This window comes from Narcine bancroftii, chromosome 10 (assembly GCF_036971445.1).
Source record: "Narcine bancroftii isolate sNarBan1 chromosome 10, sNarBan1.hap1, whole genome shotgun sequence".
Taxonomy (NCBI): Eukaryota; Metazoa; Chordata; class Chondrichthyes; order Torpediniformes; family Narcinidae; genus Narcine; species Narcine bancroftii.
This window is the reverse complement of record NC_091478.1, coordinates 22019662-22044973: the sequence shown is the minus strand read 5'-3', so window position 1 is coordinate 22044973 and position 25312 is coordinate 22019662. Positions and strand designations below refer to the sequence as shown.

At 44.6% G+C, this 25312-nt stretch overlaps 1 protein-coding gene across 2 annotated transcripts in view; it reads left to right on the top strand.

Annotated features, from left to right (window-relative positions):
- lzts2a (leucine zipper, putative tumor suppressor 2a) overlaps positions 1-25312 on the top strand; it is a 78003-nt gene that overhangs the window by 3489 nt on the left and 49202 nt on the right. The gene's annotated exons all lie outside the window — the stretch shown is intronic.

Genomic DNA, 25312 nt, shown 5'->3' with positions numbered 1-25312 from the left:
GGAGCAATGAGAGGATGAGCAACAGAGAGGTGGAGGACTGGAGAATATAATGAAGGAGGGATGTGGAAATGATGATGCAACTTAGCAAGTAATGGGTGACGGGTAAATAAGACTTGGGACAAAGGCAGCAAAATTCGGACGATTCTTGCAAATTCACTTCCACGAGGCACGTGGAGGGACCAATGGACAAAATGGTGGCTGTGTCAAATACAACAGGTTCGTCCCAAGTTAAAGCAGGTATTCTCATTGCATCAAAATGAACCTTGTGCATCTGGAACACAGGGAAATGTAGGGACAGACTGTAACTAAGTTGCATAATAATGAAAGTGGGGGCCAGTTAAAATGTGCGTGGATGGCTTGTTGGCATTGAGGAATGATTTGGAGAGTGAGGTACAAATAGACAATATGTCCTTGATAGCAAAGCAGTTAGATCCACTGGTGTCCTGACTAGATCCATGTTCCTGATAATCCTGGCAGCCTTTCTCCCCTCTGCTCACTTTAAATTTGAATCAATCCATCTGCTTCCTGCACTCCAACTCAGAATGAGCCTAGATCACCTGTCACTCATGCCTCTTTTTGCCAGGTGCCAACTAAGCAACCCCTCAATTTTACCCACTTTTTCAAATCGCTCTTGAGCTCTTGCTGCCTCTCCCAATCCCTGTGTACTCTTGTGTTGACTTCTAGAGCATCATTAATTTTAATTGTTTGTGTCATTGAACACCCCTGATCTGCAGCTGATGGCAGTCCTGTGATTGGTGCTGCTGTGTTAGGACATTGATGTCACAGAGTTCATTGAACACTGCATTATGCAATCTTGGATGAATGAGAGTTTATCATCAAATGATAAGAAAATGTAGGAAGGTTGTTTCCCACGGTGGGAGAATTTAGGACAAGAGGGAACAACTCCAGGATTGAATGGTGTCCACTTAGAACAGAGATGCAGAGGAATTTCTTCTGCCATAGGATGGTGAATCTCCGGAATTTGTTGCCACAGGTGATTATGGAGGCCAAGTCAGAATCGGAATTTCTTGTCGTGAACAAGTCACGAAATTTGATGTTTTGTGGCAGCATCACAGGGCAAACATTCATATTATGAACCATCTTACAACAATAATAATATCATTGGGTGTATTTAAGGCAGATTAACAGGTTCTTGATTAGCCAGGACATCAAAGGTTATGGGGAGGAGGCCAGGCGGTGAGGCTGAGTGAGAATAATGAGTCAGCTTGTGATTGACTGACAGGATGGGCCAAATAGCCTATTTCTGCTCCTATGTCTTATGATCTTATGGCCTAATGAACAAATGCAATGAAAATCTTCAATGTTGCACACTAAGACAAATCAAGTATAATTAAGAAGCTGTGGAGAGAAAAAAGATAATTATAAAAGGAAGTGAATATTTAATAAGAAATGTTCACAGTTGACTGGTCAGTAGTGCAAAATAAAATAATTCTGTCAGTGGTACAGAGTTCTTCAATGTTCTTTTTCATTGACTCTTAGTCCTGTTGTGTGTTCAGGAGGGGAAGTGGTCAGAAGTAGGATGTTTGCCTCTTCTGGGACAGATTTATCCCAGTTGGACCACTCTCCTGAATGAGCTGCCAAATGAAAACATTCCTGCTGTGAACGGTGGGGTGGGGCAGTGGTTTCTGGGAGATGTGCGGGGGAAATTCGTTACTCAGTGTGTATGGGATGGGCTGCTATGGGTAGTGGTGGCAGCAGATGCGATAGTGGCACGAAAGCGGCTTCTTGCTACGTAGGGAATGGAGTGATGGGTATCGGGCAGACAGCAGACGTTTTGTTTAGTCATTGTCAACACTGACCTTGTGGGCCAAAGGGCCTTTGCCTGAGCTGTACTGTTCTTCGGAATATTCTACCAAGAATATCTGAAAAGGGCCTTTCATGGACTCGGCATGTTGCAACATGATTTACAGCCAATGTATTCTGAAATGCAACCACCTCTGAATGTAGCAGCCAGCTTCCACAAACAGTGGTGCAGCAAAGACCAGGATCATCTTTTTCTTTAATGCTAATTAAATATTGGCGAGTAGTCCCGGGGGATAATCCCTGATATTTAAATTTAAATGAAATGTTGAAATTAAAAAAAAAAATTTAGACATACAGCACAGTAGCAGGCCCTTCCGGCCCACTCCACCCAAATACACCCATTAACCCGTACGTTTTGAAGGGTGGGAGGAAACTGGACCGCAAGGCGGAAACCCATGCAGACACAGGGAGAACGTACAAACTGCTTACCATACGGTGCCGGATTCGAACATGAGTGGCTGGCCCTGTATTCGTGTTGGCATGGGATCTCGCATGCATGAGATGGAAGTCTTCTCCAAAAATGCTGCTCTGCCTCCGTGCTGGGGAGAGTGTTGGCTGGGCCATGGACTCGTGCCTGCAGGGTAGGACTATGATCTCGTGAGCGAGAGGGCTTATGAACAAGGTGGACTTCAATGGAGAGCTTCTCGGCAGAGCTTATCCCAACAGTTCTTCCATTCAGAATGTGCCAAGTTATTTCGCAACCAGTAAGATTCCTTCAAAGTATCATCACTGTTATACAGAAGGAACCACCCACCCAATTGGTGCGCGGTAAGACCCTCTGGTTAACTAGGTGAACCCCATTTGATGATGTGGAGATGAGGAGGGAAAAATATATACAGAAGGAACCACCCACCCAATTGGTGCGCGGTAAGCCCCTCTCTGGTTAGCTAGGTGAACCCCATTTGATGATGTGGAGATGAGGAGGGAAAAATATATACAGAAGGAACCACCCACCCAATTGGTGCACAGTAAGACCCTCTGGTTAACTAGGTGAACCCCATTTGATGATGTGGAGATGAGGAAGGAAAAATATATACAGAAGGAACCACCCACCCAATTGGTGCATGGTAAGCCCCTCTCCAGTTAAGTAGGTGAACCCCATTTGATGATGTGGAGATGAGGGAAAAATATATACAGAAGGAACCACCCACCCAATTGGTACAAGGTAAGCCCCTCTCTGGTTAACTAGGTGAACCCCATTTGATGATGTGGAGATGAGGGAAAAATATATACAGAAGGAACCACCCACCCAATTGGTACACGGTAAGCCCCTCTCTGGTTAACTAGGTGAACCCCATTTGATGATGTGGAGATGAGGAGGGAAAAATATATACAGAAGGAACCACCCACCCAATTGGTACACGGTAAGCCCCTCTCTGGTTAACTAGGTGAACCCCATTTGATGATGTGGAGATGAGGAGGGAAAAATATATACAGAAGGAACCACCCACCCAATTGGTGCACGGTAAGCCCCTCTGTGATTAACTAGGTGAACCCCATTTGATGATGAGGAGGGAAATGTAGCCACTAACAATGGTTATTAACCCTTTCTGGATATTACAACAAATTAGACCACTGTACACTTGGTGACATGTGTGAGCGCTGTTGCACCAAGTTCTACGGCTGTTCCCTCCTACAGTTGGATCAATAACATATGCTCCCTTGGTGTTACCAACTTTGATTTCTGACAAGCCAGACAGACAAAAACATTTGTCAATGAATGATTGCATGTCTAGACTGTGAATTGTGCAAGTGATATTCTTTTTTTTTCCCCTTGAGTTTTAGAAGGAGTTTCTTGTGGTGAAAAATCAGTCTAGGTTGCCATCCTGCAGGGCACACCACTGAACTCATGCACAGGGTGGATTCACTTCTGAGTTCTTGAACCACCCTTTTTCCTTGTTTCTCTCTTTGAGGTGTGGTTACTCTGGTATTAGGCTGTGTATGTGTGAGAGTGTGTGTGCACGTGCGTTTGTCTGAGTTTTTGTATGTGTGTATCTCTATGTTTGTGTGTGTGCACACATGCATGCTTGTGTGTGTGTGTGTATCATTGTGTAGATGCTTGAGTATGTGTGTATGTTTGTCCATGTGTATGTTTGTCAATGGAGATGTGGGGGGGCTGGTAGTCATGGTGGGGAGCTGGCTGATGGAGGACCTCAGTTTTCTTCAGGCTGACTTCCAGGCCAAACATTTTGGCAGTTTCCGCAAAGCAGGACGTCAAGCGCTGAATCCATCGGGCACACAAAACTCAAAACGGTCAACCAGTTTACCTATCTCGGCTGCACCATTTCATCAGATGCAAGGATCGACAATGAGATAGACAACAGACTCGCCAAGGCAAATAGCGCCTTTGGAAGACTACACAAAAGAGTCTGGAAAAACAACCAACTGAAAAACCTCACAAAGATAAGCGTATACAGAGCCGTTGTCATACCCACACTCCTGTTCGGCTCCGAATCATGGGTCCTCTACCGGCACCACCTACGGCTCCTAGAACGCTTCCACCAGCGTTGTCTCCGCTCCATCCTCAACATCCATTGGAGCGCTCACGCCCCTAACGTCGAGGTACTCGAGATGGCAGAGGTCGACAGCATCGAGTCCACGCTGCTGAAGATCCAGCTGCGCTGGATGGGTCACGTCTCCAGAATGGAGGACCATCGCCTTCCCAAGATCGTATTATATGGCGAGCTCTCCACTGGCCACCGTGACAGAGGTGCACCAAAGAAAAGGTACAAGGACTGCCTAAAGAAATCTCTTGGTGCCTGCCACATTGACCACCGCCAGTGGGCTGATAACGCCTCAAACCGTGCATCTTGGCGCCTCACAGTTTGGCGGGCAGCAACCTCCTTTGAAGAAGACCGCAGAGCCCACCTCACTGACAAAAGGCAAAGGAGGAAAAACCCAACACCCAACCCCAACCAACCAATTTTCCCTTGCAACCGCTGCAATCGTGTCTGCCTGTCCCGCATCGGACTGGTCAGCCACAAACGAGCCTGCAGCTGACGTGGACTTTTTACCCCCTCCATAAATCTTCGTCCGCGAAGCCAAGCCAAAGAGAAAGAAGAGATGTTTGTCAATGTGTGTCAGTGTCTCTGTTCCGAAGCCCACAGGGAGAATGTACAAACTCCTTACAGACCATGCTGGATTCAAACTCGAGTCAGGAAAGGGGCAAGAGTGTTGCATTGTGTTTATCCCATGCTTGTTACAAGTGGCTGCATGCACATGTCAGCTGTGCCTGTTAAATACTTTGGGTGGTCATGAAAAAGATACAAAAGTTGCATTGTAAATGTAAGGCCTTTTTCCATTTTCGCCTGTGAAGATGTTGTTCCTTTGTGAATGTTAATGGGCAGAGAGCAGCCATAGCTATCACACTTGTGAAGTTGCCACATGTGCTTGGAGTTTCACCTTCTATGTCAGCAGGTTACAAATCTTGACCTTCAATTCTGTGTTGATTTGATAATCTCGGCCAGTGCTCCAGACTACTTTCCTATGTCTCGTGTTGCAATGTCATGCTCTGTGCCTTTGAGTAAGGGTCAGTGTTACTGTGATGTCCTGATATTTGTGCTACCTTTGTGTGTTGACTTGTGGGACCTGGAACTGGTGCTGGAGGAGAAGCTCCATTTTCCCATTGGTCAAACTCCCCTCCAAGCTCCTGCTTCGAGACCAGATGCCCTGATATTTTTGAACCTGTCTGGGGAAGAGGGGTGGGGTGGTCTATTAAATTACAGGGATGAAAAGGAACTGTTGAGATTTCTTCGTAAGCCACGTGTTGTCCACAGACGTTGTCAAATGCATGATGTGACTTGTGAGGCACATTTCCCTCATGTGCATAAAAAATGTGATGGAAGAGGACTTTAAAATGTCCAAGCACCTGAATTACGGTGTTGGTTTGTTTCTTCATAATTTCAGTCTTTCTTCTGAAAGTCTAATTACAGAAAATATTTATAATCTATCGTGTGTATTCATTATCTCTCTTAATTTAATTAAAATAATTTAATTTTTTTAATTCTCAAAAAAATTTAGACATACAGCACAGCCCATAAGTCTGCACAGCCCAAATACTACAATTAACTTAAAACCCGGTTTGCTTTGGAGGGTGGGAGGAAACTGGAGCACCGCAGACATGGGGAGAACGTGCAAACTCCTTACAGACAATGCCAGTTTCGACCCTGAGTCAGTGGTGATGCACTAACTGCTATGCTAACCATACCATATTATCGTTTGTTTTAACAAGTGCCTGTTTGGCTGCAGCAAGTTGGAATTTCAGTGCATGTGTACATTGTGCAGTGTGTATGATGATAAGCTCATTGCCATTAGTACAAGGGCACAGGTGATACTGGGACGGCACAGTTAACACAACGGTATTACCCCACCAGCCAAGGCGCTGTCTGCAAGGAGTTTGTACGTTCTCTCTGTGTCTGCATGGATTTCCTCCTCGTGCTCTTGTTTCCTCCCACCCTTCAAAACATACGGGGATTGCAGGTTAATTGGTGCATTTAGGCAGGGGGGCACAGGATCGTGGACTGAAAGGGTCTGCTACTGTGCTGTGTGTCTAAATTTAATTTAAAAATGACACTCGAGGAGCTACTGCAGAGTGAAATCTATGAGTGGTCCAATTCCAGGAAAATCTACTCTATTTAATGAAGGGCTCAAACCTGAAACGCTATGTATCTTTATCCTTGCTCTATAAAATACACTATTTGACCTGCTGAGTTTCTCCAGCTTTGTGTTTTTACTTTTTATTTTAAATCTACTCGCTTGCCGAGTTGCCTTCTGAGTTTGTAATTCTGTAGAGCATTTCATCTGAGGATGAGCTCATCATCCCTGAGAATTTGTCCATTGTTTCACTGTTTAGCTGCAGAGACCCCACACTCTGAGGTGTACCAGAAAGATGGCAGACGCTGGGGTTAGTGCAGTGCTCATAAGTGCAACAGGAACACAGCAGGAGGTGTTCTGCTGGGTTCTTCCGGCATGTTTGTCCACCCCACACTCTGAGCCTAACTCACCACCACTCCCTGAAATTTCACTCCCTGTAATTCTCTCCCCGGGCCACTCTACGGCCTTAAGCCTGCCTCTTTTATCCAAGCATTTGCTCTCCTCTCACAGGATAACAGCTCAGAGTCGAGGCTTGTCTGATGAACACTGGAGATTTTGCTGCGTGAAAAAGGTGCCGTCTAAATTCAGGGTTTAGTTGCTGGTCGGCCATTCAAATTCCAGCGGGGTTATTTATATCTGAAGGGCGATACTTCTAAACAAAATGTTCACCCTGCCCATTATTGCCGCGTTTTCTTTGACTGTGAGGCTGCTTCACTGGGTCATGCCTGCACACACTGTTGATTCAGCTGCCTGCTATTTCCCGGTTGTTATGATTGGTGCTGTGTATCAGGTGACATGGCAATAAGTCCAAACGCATTGTAGGACCTTGTAGAGTCATTAGTATCCCTGTCATTTATTTGTTTTTGTGAAAGAATGACACATTTGTGGGTGAAAACTTTGCCCCTTCCAAGTTTTCTGAAGGAGAAATGCGTCCCAAACTGCGTGTTGTTGAGTGCTACCTGTGTTTGTCTCCTCTGCTGTGCATCCCTGTGTTTTAGCATCCATGTCGAATCTGCAGCTGTTATGTAGCCAACCTGAGGTACGTGACCATTATGGGGGGGTGGGGGGTGCGGGGCAGTATGCCAGAGATCACAGGATGGCCATGAGGTTTCAATAATAATGAGGTAGCTCAATTAGAAAGTTCACAGAGAAAAATCTAAAACCAAACTTTGAGCAGCTAGCGACATCACCAAGGGTTTCTGGGGATTGGGGGGGGGGGTGGGGGGAGTGAGTGAGACCAAATTTAGAGTATTGTGTGCACTTTTAGTTACCTAATCAATAAGATAGAAAGAGTGCAGAGAAGATTTACTAAGATGTTGCCCGGGCCTCAGGAACTGAGTTATAGGGAAAGGTTAAACAGGTTAGGACTTCATTCCCTGGTGCATAGAAGAATGAGGGGAGATTTGATAGAGGTATTTAAAATTGAGAGGTCTAGACAGATTAAATGTAGATAGGCTTTTTCCACTGAGGGTAGGGTAGATACAAATCAGAGGACATGGGTTAAAAATGAAAGGGAAAATGTTTAGGGGGATCTTCTTCACACAGAGAGTGGTGGGGCTGTGAAATGAGGTTCCAGCTGAGCTGGTGAATGTGGGCTCAATTTTAACATTTAAGAGGAATTTGCACAGGTACATGGATGGGAAAGGTATGGAGGGCTATGGACTGGGTGCAGATGAGTGGGACTAGGTTAAAAAAAATGGTTCAGCACAGACTAGAATGGCCAAAGAGTCCTGTTTCTGTGCTGTAATGTTCTATGGGTGTATTTTACTGAGTGCAAACAAGCAGGGCTATCATTCAGTGTTGTGGATGATTTCCAGTTAACAGGCCGTGTTTCCTGCTTGTATTGTGGCCATGGTTTCAACGCATTGAGTGAAATCAGTCCAAAACCACTGCTCTAGACCCAATTGTTACTGAAATATTTTGCTTGAGAAAATTGTCATTGGCCCATTTCCTTTGGAGTTCTGAAACAGTGAACATAACGAGTCAATTAGGTATGTTTAAAACTGGTTTTCAAACTCTTTCTATCCACTCACATACTACCTTAAATAATCCCTTACTAATCACAGAGCACCTATGGCAAAGGGATTATTAATTGGTATGTGAGTGGAAAGAAAAAGTTTGAAAACCACTGATTTAGATTGTTGAGTTGGTTTACATAGGTACAACATCATGGACCTATACTGTGCTGTAATGTTCGATGTAAGTTTTCCCCCCATACAGAGTGGTCGATGTCTGGAATGTGCTGCCATGTTGGGGGAGGGGCGGTGGTTATGGAGTGTGATAAAATCACCTTGTTTAGTGGACGCTTTATCAGGCTCTTAAATGGACATGGCATAGAAGGACAAGGTCCTAATGAAGGCATATGGGATTGATGGGCAGAAAGGTCATTACCCGACATGGTGGACTGAAGGGCCTGCTCCTGTGCTGAATGACATGCTGCTTGTGTTTCCTTCCTGCCCAGGAGGAAGGGGTGGTTGAGGTACCCCTTGGCGAGGCAGAGCCTGTGAGCTCAGTTTCCCTGAGATGCCTCCCAGCTCTCAAAAGTTCTCCAACAGTTTTTAACCGGCACTGGTTATCGAGTGTGGTGGTCTGATGGGCACAATGTCAGAACCTTCAGAACCAGCTTCCAACTGGAATGGCTCGGGCCAATCATGGATTAAAAAAAATAGCATTAACATAAGCTCCATCAGAGGGAGATCATGGTCTTTTTGCTGTTGGGGTTTTTTTCCTGGTGGTTGGACCTGCAGGCTTGAGGCCAAAGAATGACAGGGTAGGTCATGACCTTCGATCCCAGCAAGTATCCTAAAAGATATTAAACAAGTAAGTCTGTAGGTGCTGAGGTCCACTGCTGGAGAAGCTCAGCAGGTCACGCAGCCTCTGCAGGAAGTAAAAGGGTGAAAGGCCCAATCCTGAAATGATGGTGACCCATTAATTCCTATGGTAACTGCATGACTTGCCAAGGCACTTTTGTGCATTGCTACATGAGGGCTATGGCTTCTGCTCTCCAGAGATGCACCAGTTACACTCTGCAAATGCCTCCAAACACTATCCCCTCTCAACAGTATATTGGTGTGTTTGGAAGCACCATCCATGCTTGGAGACAGTCTGGGAGTTGATTGTCATGTGCATGAGTAGAATGTATCGATGCATCAAAATTCTTTCTGCAGATACATGGGATACACCAACAACAATAGTGTGAATTGAATTGACATAATATGCTCAAACTAAAAAAAGAGATACTAAATATCAAAGTTTCCAAGTTCAGATTTATTGTCAGAGTACATACATGACATCACATTCAACCCTGAGATTCTTTTTCCTACAGGCCAGGCAGAATTTCTACTTTCAATGGTGCAAAAAAAATGTACTCAAGGAAAGATACGTGTACAAAAGAGAAATGTAAAGAAAAGGGCAATCAAACTGCATACAGAAAATAAACGTTCAATAATAAATAAAGTTTGAAGTAAGAGTCTTTAAATGAGTCCCTGATTGAGTTTGTTGTTGAGGGGTATGATGGTGGAGGGGTAGCAGCTGTTCCTGAACCTGGTGGTGCGAGTCTTGTGGCCCCTATACCTCTTTCCTGATGGCAGCAGCGAGAACAGAGCGTGTGCTGGGTGGTGTGGGTCCTTGATGATTGCTGCTGCTCTCTGACAGTAGCAATCCCTGTAGAGGTTCTCAATGGTAGGGAGAGTTTTGCCTGTGATGTGCTGGGCTGTGTAGCTTTCCACTCCGATTTGTGCCAGATCATGATGCAACTGGTCAGCACACTTTCCACTACACATCTGTAAAAGTTTGTGAAAGTTTTCAATGTCAATATAAAATTATAGATATTCATAGTGGCTGTTAATGCAAATAAATAAGGCAATGTTTCAACAGTGCAGACAGATCTTTTGGTTGAACTGGAGGAGTTTATGGTTCAGGAAGTATGAAGACATTCAAGAGCCTGATAGCTGTTGAGAAAAAAATTGTTCCTTTTACCTACAGATACTGTACCTGGGTTTCTGCAAGAAGAAGCCATGACTAGGTTTGATGGGGGTCCTTTATGATGTTGGCAACCTTCCCACATCGATGGTTTCCATGGATGGGAGGTCGGTGCCTGTTAGGGACTTGGCCAAGTTTGCCATGTCCTGCAGTCTTCCTAGGCTTTGCAGTACCCAGGAATTTGAGTTACAAAGGATGGAAACAGACTATTTGGCCCATCCTTTCCATGCTGACTAAGTGTCCATATCTACCAATGCAGTTACCAGCGCTTGGTCATAGCCTTCTGAGACGTAGAGATTCAAGCACTTGACTCGGCCCTTTTGTAACATATCTGAAACAAACATGGAAACTACCCAGAAATGCTAGACAAGCCTATGACATCTTTGTGGAAATGAATTAGAGTTTTGGGTCAGTGGCCATTCATCCTGAAATAGCATTGGATGGAACATCAGCTAAGTTTTTCTCTCCACAGATGCAGCCTGGCCTCTTGATCCTTGCCAGGATTTTCTGTTTTTATTCGGTGGGTATTGAGGTTGTTTCCAGTGATGGTACACTAACATAAAGGTGAGGTTGGTATCGCGGAACTCCAGATGTTGGGCAAATTTGCCGCAGGACTTGGCTCAAGGTGTCGCTGTAAAGGCAGCTGGAAATTTCAGGCAAATGCCGTCAGCGTCAGTAAACATTGGGCTGAAAAAACAAGTGCTTTATTCATAGGAGCCAGTTGGTCTTGTTTGCTTAACTGGCGGATATAAAAACATCTGTTCCCAAGGTTTGCTTTAGAGGTCTGTTAGTCAGCTTAGACTAGACTAAGAAAATAAAGGGCATCCATGTGTACTTGCACAGAGGGATTTGAAGGGGATGTAAAAACTACTCCCACACCTGCTTTCCCAGGGCCTTGTACTCCTTAAAGAGACATCACTGGGTTTTCTCAGCAGTTATCAATGACTTCGATTCCCAGAATGCTCAGGAGGATGTTGCTAAGGAAACCTCTGACATGCTGTGGATGTATGTATTTTTTTCTGTGTTTACCTTTCGGGGTGGGGGGGGGGTGTGACTCCTCTCAACAGCTGATCTGGCAACACCAAATCTTGCCAGAAGGGACGTCATCCCCTAGTGACTTCAACAGCTGGAAATGGAATGGCTAACAGAACGTGGTTTTATATATTGGAATCTTTTCCAACTTTGTTGCGTGAATAAGGAGTGGGGAACTTTCGAGAAGATTGTGGCTGACCTCAGTGCCACCCGACAGGAAACACTGTTGTAGGGCAGAGATGGCAGATGGTGGAACCTGGAGTCATAAACCATCTACTGCAGGAGCTCATTGGGGTCAAGCAGCATTACCGGGAGAAAGGGAATGGTCGATGTTTTAGGCCGGGAGACTTAATAAAGACTTGAATTCTCCAGCAGACTGTTCGTTCACCAGGATGTACTCGACAGGTTGTTGAACTGCAGAGCAAATGTTGCGTGGTGAAATTAGGCTTTTGGAACCATTATGGAAATAATGGACTGAACAGTCTTCCTCTATGATGGTGTTCATGCCTTGCACAAACCTCCTCTATCCATCTCATCGGACCCTACCTCCATGAACAACGTAGAGTCTCTTGGGCAGAACGATTATCACACAATGCTATTACAGTACCAGCAACCCAGATTGTAATCCAGCGCTGTCTGGAAGGAGTTGCGTACACTCTACCTGCCTCTGCGTTGGTTTCCTCCAGGAGCTCTGGTTTCCTCCCACCCTCCAAAATCATATGGGTTTTCTGAGTTAATTGGGGTATTTGGGTGGTGGGGGCTGGAATGGCTTGTTACTGTGCTGTAGGTCTAAATTTAAATTTATACTAGAAGTCCTAAAATCTGAACTGTTCGGGGGTTTTCTGGATTCTCAGGCAGTATTTTTAAAATTCAAATTTAAGGAGAATAAAAAAAAAATAAACAGGTAAATTTTGTTTATTAACAAAACATATTTTCATATTAAATACAAAGTACAGAAAAATAAATATCTATTTGTTAATTTCCATGACTTCTGGGCATCATTTAAATTTTTAAAAACTTAGTCATGCAGCATGGTAACGGGCTATTATGGCCCATGAAACTGTGCCGCCCAATTTGCACCCCATTAACCTACACCCCAGTATGTTTCGAACGGTGGAAGGAAACTGGAGCCCCCGTGAGAAAACCCACGCAGACGCGGGGAGGATGTGCAAACACCTTACAGACAGCACCGGATTTGAACCCCAGTCCTGATAGCTGGCCCTGTAAAGGCTTTGCGCTAACTGCTTTGCCAACTGTGCCAATTACACACACAAAAGCCCACTAAATTTTAAAAGTTGGATAGTTTTGAGAACTCTGTATTCTCAGGTGTTCCGGAATTTGGGCATCCAGAATTTTGGACTTTAACTGTAACATACAACATTACAACAGAGCACAGGTTCTTCAATGTTGTGCCAACCTAATTAAACCTACTTCACAACAATCTGATCCCTCCCTCCCACACATCCAGAATCCTCTACATTTCTGATATCCCTGTGCCGGAGAGTCTTCAGCATCTAATCCTTTTTTCCTTGCACCTCGAGCCTTTTGTTAAGGGGTTTGGAGCCAGAGAAAACTCAGCCCATCCCTTCCAATGACTTTGCAGGACTGAAGCTCTTGCTTTGAAAGGGACATCTTCTAGCACTCACCCAAGGAACCAGCGCCACAGGCAATTGGGTGTATTTTTGCACTCTGGAGTACCAAGGCAACGATCAACAAGAATATTCTTCCTTGTAGTTCACCCAAAAATGCTGGAGAAACTCAACAAGTCAGGCAGCGTGTTCTGTATGGAGCAAAGATAAAGATACATAACCAACGATTCAGCAGTGAGCCTTTCGTCAAAGTCTGAGCAAAAAGCAGGAAGGCTCCTGAATAAACTGGCGATGGAGGGGGTTCAGGGCGAAGAGCACAGACCCGCAGGCATAAGTAGGTATGGATGATAAAAGCTAGGAAGTGACAGGGGGAGGGGGTGGAAAAGAGGCAGAGGGATGGGAGAAGAGGAGATTGGAGTGGCCCTACTGAAACCAGAGGTTAGTGCCTTTTGGTTGGAATGTGGTCAGCTGGAGTATTGGGTGGCCTCGGTTTGACAGTGCACAAGGCATTTCTGTGTAAACTACAACCGCAGTGTCACTGGTTTCTGCTAGCCTACTCCCTGCTCTTCCTCCCCTTTCCTTTTGTTTTCTTTCCTCCAGCTCTCCACCCTCTTCCCTCTCCATTCAGAGCCCTCCCACTCTGCTGCTGTGCCCTCCCTCTATTATCCACCAATTACCTCCTGCCTTTGGGACCGTGCCCCCCCCCCCATTTTATTCGGGTGCCTGCCTACATTTTTTTTAATACCTTGATAAAGGGCTCAAGCCCAAAATATTGATATGTGTTTTTATCTTTGCTATATAAAGTACACAGTTTGACCTGCTGAGTACTTTATACTGTGTGTTTACTTTAATCCCAGTGTTTGCAGATTTTTGTGTTTAATGGAATATTCTTCCTGAATGGCCCTGCTCCCTCCTTGTTCCCATGACCCATCGCAATGGAGGTTCAGTAACAAACCAATATGGATTAGCGTTACCAATAAAAATCAACAGTTCTAATTCCATTCCCCATTCTGTCTCCCAGCATGCCTACTGTTCGGGGTTGGACAGGAGCCAATATAATAATGTCAGTCCATAGAGATGATAAACTACTGCTAACTCTACCCTCCTATTGATTTTTTTTGTCCAAAGCAGTCAATTAAAGAGGTCTCACAAGTTCAGCAGCTGTACCTGCCTAAGTGGTCTCACTGAACAAGAATCTAAGGGGAGACCATATCAGGGTCTATAAAATCATGGAGGGAACAGAGAAGCCTTTTTCTCTGAGTCATGAATAGGTTTAACCCTTTGTACTCCATGTCCCTGTTTACAGGGATTAGCAACAAGCTCATATACTCTATGTCCCCATTTTCCGTGACTGCTTTTATACCCAATCACCAGCAGGTTTGTACCGCTTTTGAACTTTTCATACTGTAGTTTACCCGTGGACCCAGTGAAAGGCTAAAAATGGCCAGAGTCCAAAGGGTTAAGATGAGAGGGAATCATTTAAAAGAGAAAGGGGGAAGGGGAGCATCTTGTTCATGTAGATGGATATGTGGAATGAGCTGCTAGAGGAAGTACTGGAAGTGGGGGCAATTGTTGCATTCAAGACATTTTGACCAGGATAAAAACATGAAAGCGCAGACACAGTGATTGAAGTAAAAACACAAAACAGTGTTTGACTTACTGAGTTTTCCCACCTTTGTATTTCAACAGGGAGATGGATAGGAAAGCTTTGGATGGATGTGGGCTGAATGCAGGCCAATGGGACAGCATGGACAAGATGGGCCAAAGGGCCTGTGTCTGCTGTGGAACTCTGACTATATTCCATTGCATCTAGACTTCCAATATTTATTATTCATGTATTAGGAGATATACTGGGGGGGGGGGGGTTGGGGATGGGAGAAACAAAGTCTGTTGATGAATGCAGTGGACCCATGAATATTTAAGGTATCAACCAGTAACCTGTGATAGCAGCCATTTATCAATAGGGGATTTCACCTTCTCACCCTTGGTTCACATTTCACTGGCCCTCTGCAGATGAATGACGGTGAACTCAGTTTGTTGTCTTTTCCCATCTGAATGCTTCGTGCAACCAGTCCAGTAACAGACTGGTTGCTTATTCTTTGAGACAGGAGACAAGGAAGTTCTTGGTATTACATCTAGGATTTCCCATGCAGACTTTGAGAGGATGGTGAGGTTTATATGTTGGAGAAACCAACCCAATTTAACTTGGAGGGACACTTTTGCAATTGGAAACTGTCACTTTAATATTGAGACATGCAAATTATGAAAGGAATAGAGACTATAGAAGCAAGAAGGTTGTTTTCACGGGCAGGTGAGACTATGGGGTATGGCCTTAAAATTCTGGGGAGTAGATTTAAGACAGAGATGAGGAGGAACTTTTTTTCCAGGAGAGTGGTGAATCTGTGGAATTCTTGATCCAGTGATGCAGAAGAGGCCACCTTATTGAATGTATTTTTATGACATAGATTTTTGAAGAATAAATGAATTGAGGGATTTGGGGAACGGACAGGCAGGTGGAGCTGAGTCCATGGCCAGATCAGCCATGATCTTATTGAATGGCAGAGCAGGCTTGATGGGCCGGATGGCCCATGCTCCTATGTCTTCGGTTATTTGTGTTGCATTTCAGTCATGGTTCCAGTTACAGTGAGAGATCATGTGGCAAAGTCTGACCTCCTCAGCAGCGTGTCTACCACAATCATGGCAAGAAGCCTGAAATGTACAATTGATCACAACTGCAGTTGTACGTAGGGAGAGCAGAATTGTGCACAGGTTTCCATGTGAGTTACCAGACTGATCCTGCAAACAGCATTTGCCACATACCTATTACTGCATTTAGCACCAACAGCAAAGGGGGGAGGGGTTGAAGATACTTGCTTCCCCTCCCTCTGCTTTCCATTCTAGCATGGTCCTTGGCACAACACAACTTTAATAGACATTTTGTAGTGTCGGTAATCATGTTGGATGGGAGAATTATGTGGGGTGTCTGCATTGTACAATGCAAAATTGACTTAAGCAAGCAGTTTGTATTAGGAATTTGCATGCATATACATTGTGTCCTGGCTTGCTAATTAATAAATTACCATTTCTTCTGATGTATGCATAGGATAGCACTGAATCTGAAACTCAGTTTTGGGAAGGGAACAGCAGGATTTGACTCTATCAAAGGAAAGGATAGGAAGCCTCTTTCTTTGATAAGAACATAAGAAATAAGAGCAGGAATAAAGCCATGCAAATGTGATCATGGCTGATCTGATGATAGACTCATCTCCACCTACCTGCCTTTTCGCCATATCCCTTAATTCCTCTATTATATAAAAAATACCTCCAACCTTGTATTACATATATTTATTGAGGTCACTTCCACTGTTTCAAAGGGCAGAGAATTCCATAGATTCACCACCCTCTGGAAAAAGCAGTTCCTCAACTCCGACTTAAATCTACTACCCTGAATCTTGAGGTTATGCCCCCTACTACTTGTCTCCCCTGCCAACACAAACCATTTGCCTGCCTATATCTTTCATAATTTTATATGTTTCTATAAAATCCCCTCTCATTCTTCTAAGTTCCAGTGAGTACAGTCCCAGACGACTCAATTTCTCCTCATAGGCCAATCCCCTCACCTCTGGAATCATCCTGGTGAACCTCCTCTGCAGTGCCTCCAAAGCCAATACATCCTTCCTCAAGTAAGTAGACCAGAACTGCACCCAATACTCCAGATATGGCCTCACCAGTACCTTGTACAGTTGTAGCATAACTTCCCTGCTCCTAAATTTAATCCCTCCAGCGTTCCATTTGGTTTGTTCAAGTTCATTGTCACGTGTACTGAAGTACAGTGAGAAAGTTTGGTGAGCAGTCCAACCTATCAACCCATACATAGTACATAGTTTAAAAAACACAGTACAGTGTGCAGTGTTACAGAGAGAAAGATCATTTGGCTCCATTTCTGGGACTCAAATTTATAGGCAGTCACTGGGTTACAAACGTTGTTCCCCAATTAACACATGCACGTTATGCCCCAATTCATGCATGCACATAATGCGCATAATACTACCTCACAAACGCTAAATAAAAGCTGTAAGTACCTGTTCTGCTGTGCATACAAATTTGCCTTATGGACAGACCCAGGTAACAGAATTCGTTCATAATCAGGGACTGCCTGCATTACCAATCCTCAGCCTGACTGAATCCCTAAAGTACTGAACCGTAAATGTATCAGAAGCAACAACTTGCATTTGGATTATGTAACTTGGTAAAACGTCCCAAGGTATTTGTTCATAAAACAAATCTTTGGTCATGCCCACTACACAAAATGAGCGGTGGCTGAACATCAATCGGGCACCAAGTTGTCAGCCTCATTGAGAGCCGCTCATTGTGTGGGGAAATTATCCAAAGTGGCAAACAATGCATTGAAGAATTTTGTATGCATACTTGTTCAGCTTGAAGATTTGTTTCTTGGCAGCATAACTGCAGCTCCACCAACCACTAAGTTTGCCACACTCTCATTGGGACAAGACAGCTGGGTTTAGTCATGTAGTTGAAAGAAGCAGAGTCACATGGCCTGTGATAGGATCAACCTTCAATCACGATTGTTAGTCATGATCTTCTAACATAACTGAGTTTTCCAGTTCTGTCTGGAAAAAGATACACTGTCTGTTATTTGGGCTAACTGCACAGTGTGGTCATAGATAGTAGGAAATTCTCTTCTGAGAACACACCTTGAAAATTGTGCACAGATCTCTCAATCAAAGGTTGAGGGAATGTAGTGGACCTTTTTATTGCCTAAGATTTAAAAAAAAGATGAGTATTGACAAAGGGATCAGACTCGAAGTGTTGTCTCACCATTTCTACCCATGATGCTTTCTGACCTGCTGAGTTCCTCCAGCAATTCTATTTAAATGTGAGCCTTGTCTCAGAACTGATATTCATTTCAATGGAGGAGATGAGTCTTGGACCAGAAGGTACAGTCTCCGAATAAAAGTGCGTCCCTTTACAACCAAGAGGAGGAGGAATTTCTTCAGCCAGAGAGGGACAAATCTGTGGAATTTGTTGCTATAGGTAGCTGCGGAGGCCAAGTTAGTTGATTAGTTCTTGATTAGTAAGGATGTCAACAGGAGAAAGCGGGAGAATGCAAGTTAATAGAAAAAATGGCAGAGCAGAGTGAATGGGCCAAATGTTCCAGGGCTAGATTTACTTATCAGCTGCATTGTCCCAAGTTTTAATTAGCTGAATGATTGTCAGTGTGATGCTCCCCTAACCTTCCGAAAGGGTTACAGAAACTCCTGCCAGTGGTAACTTGGGTATGTTCTCATGGGAGGTATGGGAATCTATGGCCATTCAACCTATTTTGTCCATGCTAGCTAAAATAGAGCTTGTTTAGTCATTTATTTCACTGCAGGAAGGTACTTTGTTAGGCAGTGAAGGAGAAAGGGACCGAATGGATAGATCCAGCCAATAGTCAACTTGAAGACTGACCTTTCAATGCAGTAACATCCCCCCTTGCCTGCACTTGGAAGTTTGAAATCTATCATTAGTGCAAATATGACAAACCATGGGCCATTATTGAGTCCAAACCCACAGGAGTCCTCACATCTCAAATTAAAGTATTGCTATATTGGGACTTGTGATTTGATTGACTGTGATGGGTTGTTTATGGATGTTTGCAGCTGAACCATTGTGCTTGGCCACACTTTGCTGCGACAATTTCCACTCCAGCTCTCCGTCTGTTTCTCCATGGGCAGTTACCATCAACTCTGGAGGACAAAAGGTTTGGTTGAAAGTGGCTCGTGCCCCGAAGACTTGATTAACCTGCGAGCTTGCTTTTATATTTGTTTACTTCATGTCTGCTAATTTTAAGACAACGGTGGGGCTCTTCTCGAGCAGAGTGCAGTGCCCAGGCAAGTACCAATGCCTTGTGGATAGAAACCACGCACTGCATCATCATTCAATTAGCCACTTGATCCATATCAGACGTGGCAGACTTCGTGACCCTGTGAGCAAAGTGGCTGGAGGCTTAAGGACACGAGCACTGCTTGCAAAATTCCCAAAGTGCAATCTCCACTCCACCAAATGATTTACTGCAGGCTTCTGATTCATACTTACCTCTGCCCTTATCTTTCATGCTTATAATTCAAAGCAGAGAAATGGTTTTAATCACGAGGAGTAGTTGTCATGTTTGTTTTAACTAAGTGCTGGCAGCACCAGCTGAAATGTCCTTACCAGCTGCAAAGTGCTCTACTCTTGTTCCCTCATTGTGTGACTTGCATTCAGTCATTTTCATTTCAGAATGAAGATGAAACAAACTGCCAGAGGAATCCAGGCCACATCTGGGGGAGGGAAATGGACAGATGATGTCTGGGTCAAAGCCCTGCTTCTGGTCTGAGAAAGGAGAATGATCGGGTGGATGGTCAGAGGCTTTTTATCCCCCCCCCCAGAGTTGAAATGGCCAGCACCACTGGGTATACTTTTAAGGTGCTTGGGAGTAAGTATAGGGGGAATGTAAGGGGTAAGTTCTTCGGAAAAAGAGTAGTAGGTGCATGGGATGCGCTGCCAACAACATTGGTGGAGGCAGATACAATAGGATCTTTTTAAGAGATTATTAGATAGATGCATGGAACTGATAAAAATGGAGGGTTATGCAATTGGGAAATTCTAGGCCAGTGGTTTTCAAACCTTTTCTTCCCACTCACATACCACCTCAAGTAATCCCTTACTAATCACAAAGACCCGATGACATATGAATTACTGAAGGTGGTATGTGAAAGTGGAAAATGTTTGAAAACCACTGGTGTAGGTAGTTGGTGGAGTAAGTTATTATGTTGGCACAGCACTGTGGGCTGATGGTCCTGTATTTTGCTGTAGATTTCTATGTCTATGAGATGGAAGGCAGGCAGAAGTAAAGGTGCACAAACTGCTGGAGCAGCGGTCTTCCTTCTCTTCTCTGTCCTGGAGCAGGGTTTTGACCCGAAACAGGAGTGGCACAGTTAGTGTAGTGGTTAGTCTGATACAGATACTGTGCCAGTGACCTGAGTTCAAACCTGGCGCTGTCTTTAAGGAGTTTGTTGATTCTCCCCATGTTTGCATGGGTTTCCTCCAGGTGCTCCACCATCCAGAATATACGGGGGTTGTAGGTTCATTTGAGTTTACTCGGGAAGCATGGATTTAAATGGCCAGAATTGGATTCTTCCGTGCCTGTAAATAAACATTTAAAAAAATCCACTGCCCCTTTCTCTCCACGGATGGTGCCTGAGTTTTTCTGGCAGTTTTGTTTTTTTGCTGCAGATTTCAGGATGTGCAAGATCTTGTGTCTTCATGTTGCCATTGTACCTTTACAATTGCACATTGGTGTACATTTCAATAAGATCACTACTCGTTTAGGCTAACCTCACTTCATAGGCCAACACCCTCTCCCAGGTATTAATCTGGTGACCTTACTACACGCTAATCACTGGGAGGGAGATCAGACATTTCCACTCTGTCTCTCGAAGCTGCTGCCTTGCTCGTGGTTGATCTGCGACTCGACTCCTTTTTGCCTTTCTTCAAGCCATATTCAGTCCTGCACCTTGTGTTAAGATAAAGCGTTTCAGGAGAAAGCCTGCTTGCTGTTAGAAATATTGATGTCTAATTTTGTCTCGGATGTTTTGGGAAATAGTAGAGAGGATAATTCAGCATCATCTGCTTTGAACCACAACGTTCAATCTACGTTCTTTGGGGTGATCTGTAGTTGCTGGGATCAAGTGCAATACCCAAGAAGGCTGGATTAACTCAGCAGGTCACACAGGATCCATTGGAAGTAAAAGTAACCAATGTTTCGGGAAGAGTGCAGGCTGGAAACCCGAGTTACCCATACTTCTTATGGGATGCTACGTGACCTGCTGATATTTTTAAAAAAATCTGAGTCTAAAAGTTATAAAGCTTAATTATCTTGCACCATACCTGCCTGACCTTGAGTTCCTCAGGCTAGAAGGTAGATCTTGATGTTAACATGGTCACCTTAAATCCTCCAGCCTTGGCTCTGCTGTCTTGTTCTCTATGGGGATCCTTGTATTGGAAACCAAAGATATTTTTGGAGGCAAGATATTCTTCTCTCAAGAAGATTAATGGTTTGTAACTGAACAGCTATTTCCAATCCCCTCATTTCTGAACCTCAGGGATATGAGGGATAAAGGCAATAGTCAGTCAATGAATCTGTTCTTCATCTACTGAGTCCATGAATGACCCTGTGACTCCAGTCCATACGATATAGGAGCAGATGCATGCCATTCCATCAAGAGCCCACTATAAGACTATAAGATACAAGGACAGTCCATGTGGAGGCTCATTGTTTAATGTCCCTCAATTTCTTTAAAAACCAAAAATCTCAGGCTCAACCTTGAAGGAGCTTCCTTAGGTTGAAATTTCCATCAATCTTGAAAGTTCTCCTCTGTTCATTATCTCGAGGAAAGAAGAAGCAGATGGTCCTGGGTTTAGAAAGATGAGGGATGTCATTGGTGAAACGTGGAGATTGTGATTGGACTTACTTGAATGACACTGATTGGGCTGGAGAGGCGGTCTAGAACATTGGGCACATCAGGAGAAGTTGGAGGGAGGGGGTGGGGGGGAACTGCTTACCGACTGCAAGGAGAAAGAATTTCTTCTACAAAGGTTTGTGAATCTTCAGAGCTTCTGTCCCAGATAGCATTGGAGGCAGAGTAATTAAGTGTATCCAACATGAAGATCGATGAAATAAAACACGAAAGTCTGCAGATGCTGTAATTGAAATAAAAATACAATGCTGGAGAAACTCAATAGATCAAACAGTGTACTTTATATAGATAGTAAAGATACATAACCAATGTTTCAGGACTGAGCCTTTCCTCAAGATATGAACAAAATGTGGGCAGGCGCTTGGACAAATTGATGGGGGGGGGGGAGAGGAGCACGGGCTCACAGGCAGGTAATAGGGAGGGCACATCAACAAATGGGGAAGTGAAATGGAGAGGGAAGGTGAAGAAAAGGGACAGAGGGATGGGGAAGAGAGGGAGAAAGGGGAGAGATCCAGCAGATACTGTAGAAGTCGATGTCAGTGCCACCTGTTTGGGAGAGGGCCCAGACGGAATATTGGGTGTCGTTCCTCCAATTTATGGATGTCCTTAGTTTGGCCGTGCATGAGGCCATGGACAGGCTTGTCAGTGCGGGAGTGGGGCGCAGAATTGAAATGGTTGGCGACTGTGAGATCCTTGTCATTGATGCAGACAGACTGAAGGTGCTCAGTGAAGCGATCACCCAGTCTGTGGCCAGTCTCTGATGTAGAGAAGGGAGATGAATGCTACTTTCAATTACTCGTTGATTATATGCTTTTCACCTTGCAAGAAGGTGGAGTCAATGTCAAGATCAGAGCGTCTTGAATAGTAGAGCAGTTTTAAGGCATCAAATGACTTACACCTGCTCTTGTGCTCTAATTGGCTGTTTCCTTATCCTGAGATAATGCTTCTCACTATCTCCTCAGATAAATCTCCCTCAAGACTTTTGTATGGCTCAGTGAGATCATCTTGTATCAATCCAAATTCCAGACCATTCCCTGAGGTAGATGATGCTTTATTCCCTGGGAAAGGAGGACAAGTTATAAGGAGAGACCAGATCAAATGGGGCACTTTTACTTGGAGTATAGAAAGCTGAGAGTGATATTATGCAATTTTGGTACGTAGAAGGCGAAGGTTTACAAAATCTTGAGGGCCATAGAAAAGGAGAGAGAGAACCCCAGTGTAAGGGAATATAACATTAGCGGACATTGGTTTAAGATGAGAGGGGAATGATTTAAAGGGGACCAGAGGGACAGCCCTTTTCACAAAGAATGGTGCATATGTCATACAAGGCTGCTGGAGGAAGTGGTAAACATGAGGAAAAGTATGATGTTTAAATGACCCTGAGACAGGAATGGTTTTGAGCAGCCATTCTCGACGTGGGCCATACACACCCCAGGGCCACAGCACATTTAGGGGAGGGGGAGCACAGCACATTTAAATGGGGAGGGGGTCAGGACTCAAATAATAAAATATTTTTAATGTTTTTTATGTTGTCAGTAGGAGAGAAGTATGTAAGAAGCCAACTAAATTTGACTGCATCACAGGGAAGGGGAAGGGGGCCCATAAATTTTGAACAAAAGTCCTAAGGGGGCTATAGCCAAAACAAAGGTTGGCTTAGAGCTGTGCTTTTAAACCTTTATCAGTCAAAGGTCCACCAGGCTTCCGGCCTAACATGCCACGGCCCACTAGTGGCAATGACTTAGCAATATTTTCAAATCAAAAGCAGCTCTGTAAGAAACTCGTCTGTATCTAAAATAGTTAACATTTTTAATGACGCACTATCTGAGAACCACTGATTTAGAGGGATATGGGCCGAAGGCAAGCAAATGAGACTAGCTTGGTCAGCATAGGCAAGTTGGGCCGAAGGGGCTGTTTTTATGCCTTATGAGGCTCAAGTAGCAGAGCAGCAGGATGATTCCAGATGGAAGCCGTTCAACCCTTGGGTTGTAACTGCAACTGATTAACCACAGCTTACAAACAAATGAAGAATACACTCATTTGTTTCTTTCAGCGCACCGTGAAGTCAACTTTCTTTTCATTATTCCCTGGACACATCATTGCATTCTTCAGCTCCCCGAACACCACCCAGCTAAACTCCTCTGACCTTCTCATTGGCTCACTGCCGCACGGATGATCCTGATGCTCTCACTTTCCTCCTCCTGCACCTGCGATTCATCACCCATATACCGATGCTTCACACGCCCGTGCATGCACGCTATTATGTCATCAGTGGTAGTCTGCACCACTCCCAACAAAGGTACGTTTGAGACCGCGACAGGGTCAATGCCAGCTCCTGGGAGGAGTAATCCCACCAGCCTCATATCTCTTCTCCTTCTTCCCCTATACCAGTGGTTCTCAACCTTTTTCTTTCCACTCACATACCACCTTAAGTTATCATTTTGTTGTTGTTGTTCGTCCTTCGTGTCATCATTTTGTTGTTGTTGTTCGTCCTTCGTGGTCGAAGATAACCATGGCTTCAAAGTCAAATGGAAGATTGGTGGCTGTGCGTCCTGAGGTGACTTGTGAGGCCAATTCTAACCCTGAAGGCTTGCCCCCATGTGGGACACAAGTGGGTGGGTGCTGTCATAGCAGTGAATGCTGCTTGGGCCTTGCGCACAGCATGCTTTTTTTGCACCTTGATGATGTGCCTGACTTTAGCTCCACGTGCTCCTGTGGTGACCTTGCTGCGCCAAGCTGGACGTTCGAGGGCAAGCATCTCCCACGTGTTGGTGTCAACACCCAGATGCTTTGAGGCAGTTTTTGTAACGTTTCTTCTGCCCCCCCCCCATACTGAGCGCTTGCCCTGACACAGTTCTCCGTACAGCAGCTGCTTAGGCAATCGGCTGTCTGGCATTCTGACCACATGTCCAGCCCACCTGGCTTGAGCTTTCAGCAGGAGGGTATAGACGCTGCAGAGCCCAGCACGTTCCAGAATATACGTGACGGGAACTTTATCCTGCCACCAGATGTGGAGGAGTCTCCGGAGACAGCTCAGGTGAAAGTGGTTGAACTGTTTGGCGTGCCTGCTATAGATAGTCCAGGTCTCGCTGGCGTAAGGACCACTGCACAGTAGACCTTCTGCTTGGTGATAAGGCTGAGTCTATAGGTGTTCTGTGGTTAGTAACTGATAACTTAAGGTGGTATGTGAGTGGAGGAAAATAAAGGTTGAGAACCACTGCCCTTGTGACTTGTCCTCTTCCCCCACGGGCCTATAAACTTCCTTTTTGATTTGTTTTGCCATTAACCTGTTTGAAAGGGGGGGGGGGTGGGAGGAAACCAAAAAGCCAAAGTACCTGGTGTAAACCCACGTGACTACAGAGAGATTGTGCAAACTCCACACAGTCAGCTCCTAAATTCAGGATTGAAGGCAGCTGCAGTATCTCCTATATCATCTAGTAAATCTATATCAAGTGTATTTGTAGTAGAAACCATTCACTACCACAGTGAGAAAAAGGGATACTCTTACCCCTGTAGAATCCTACCACTCCTGAGGAAGGCCTCAGGCCCAAAACGCCGACACCTTTTAAACTTCCCCTGGATGCTGCGGTACCTTTGTGCAGGGCACAAGACCTAGCAGGTGTGGACCTTCTCATTTTTCCTGCCTTCTAACTCTGCTGTGTGGGAAATTTCAGGAAAATATTTGTGGATCTGTTAATTTAGACAATGGGGGGCAAGACAAAGTGAGTGAGAATTTTGTAACTGCAGCGTTCAGATGTGAATTTGCTGACGGGT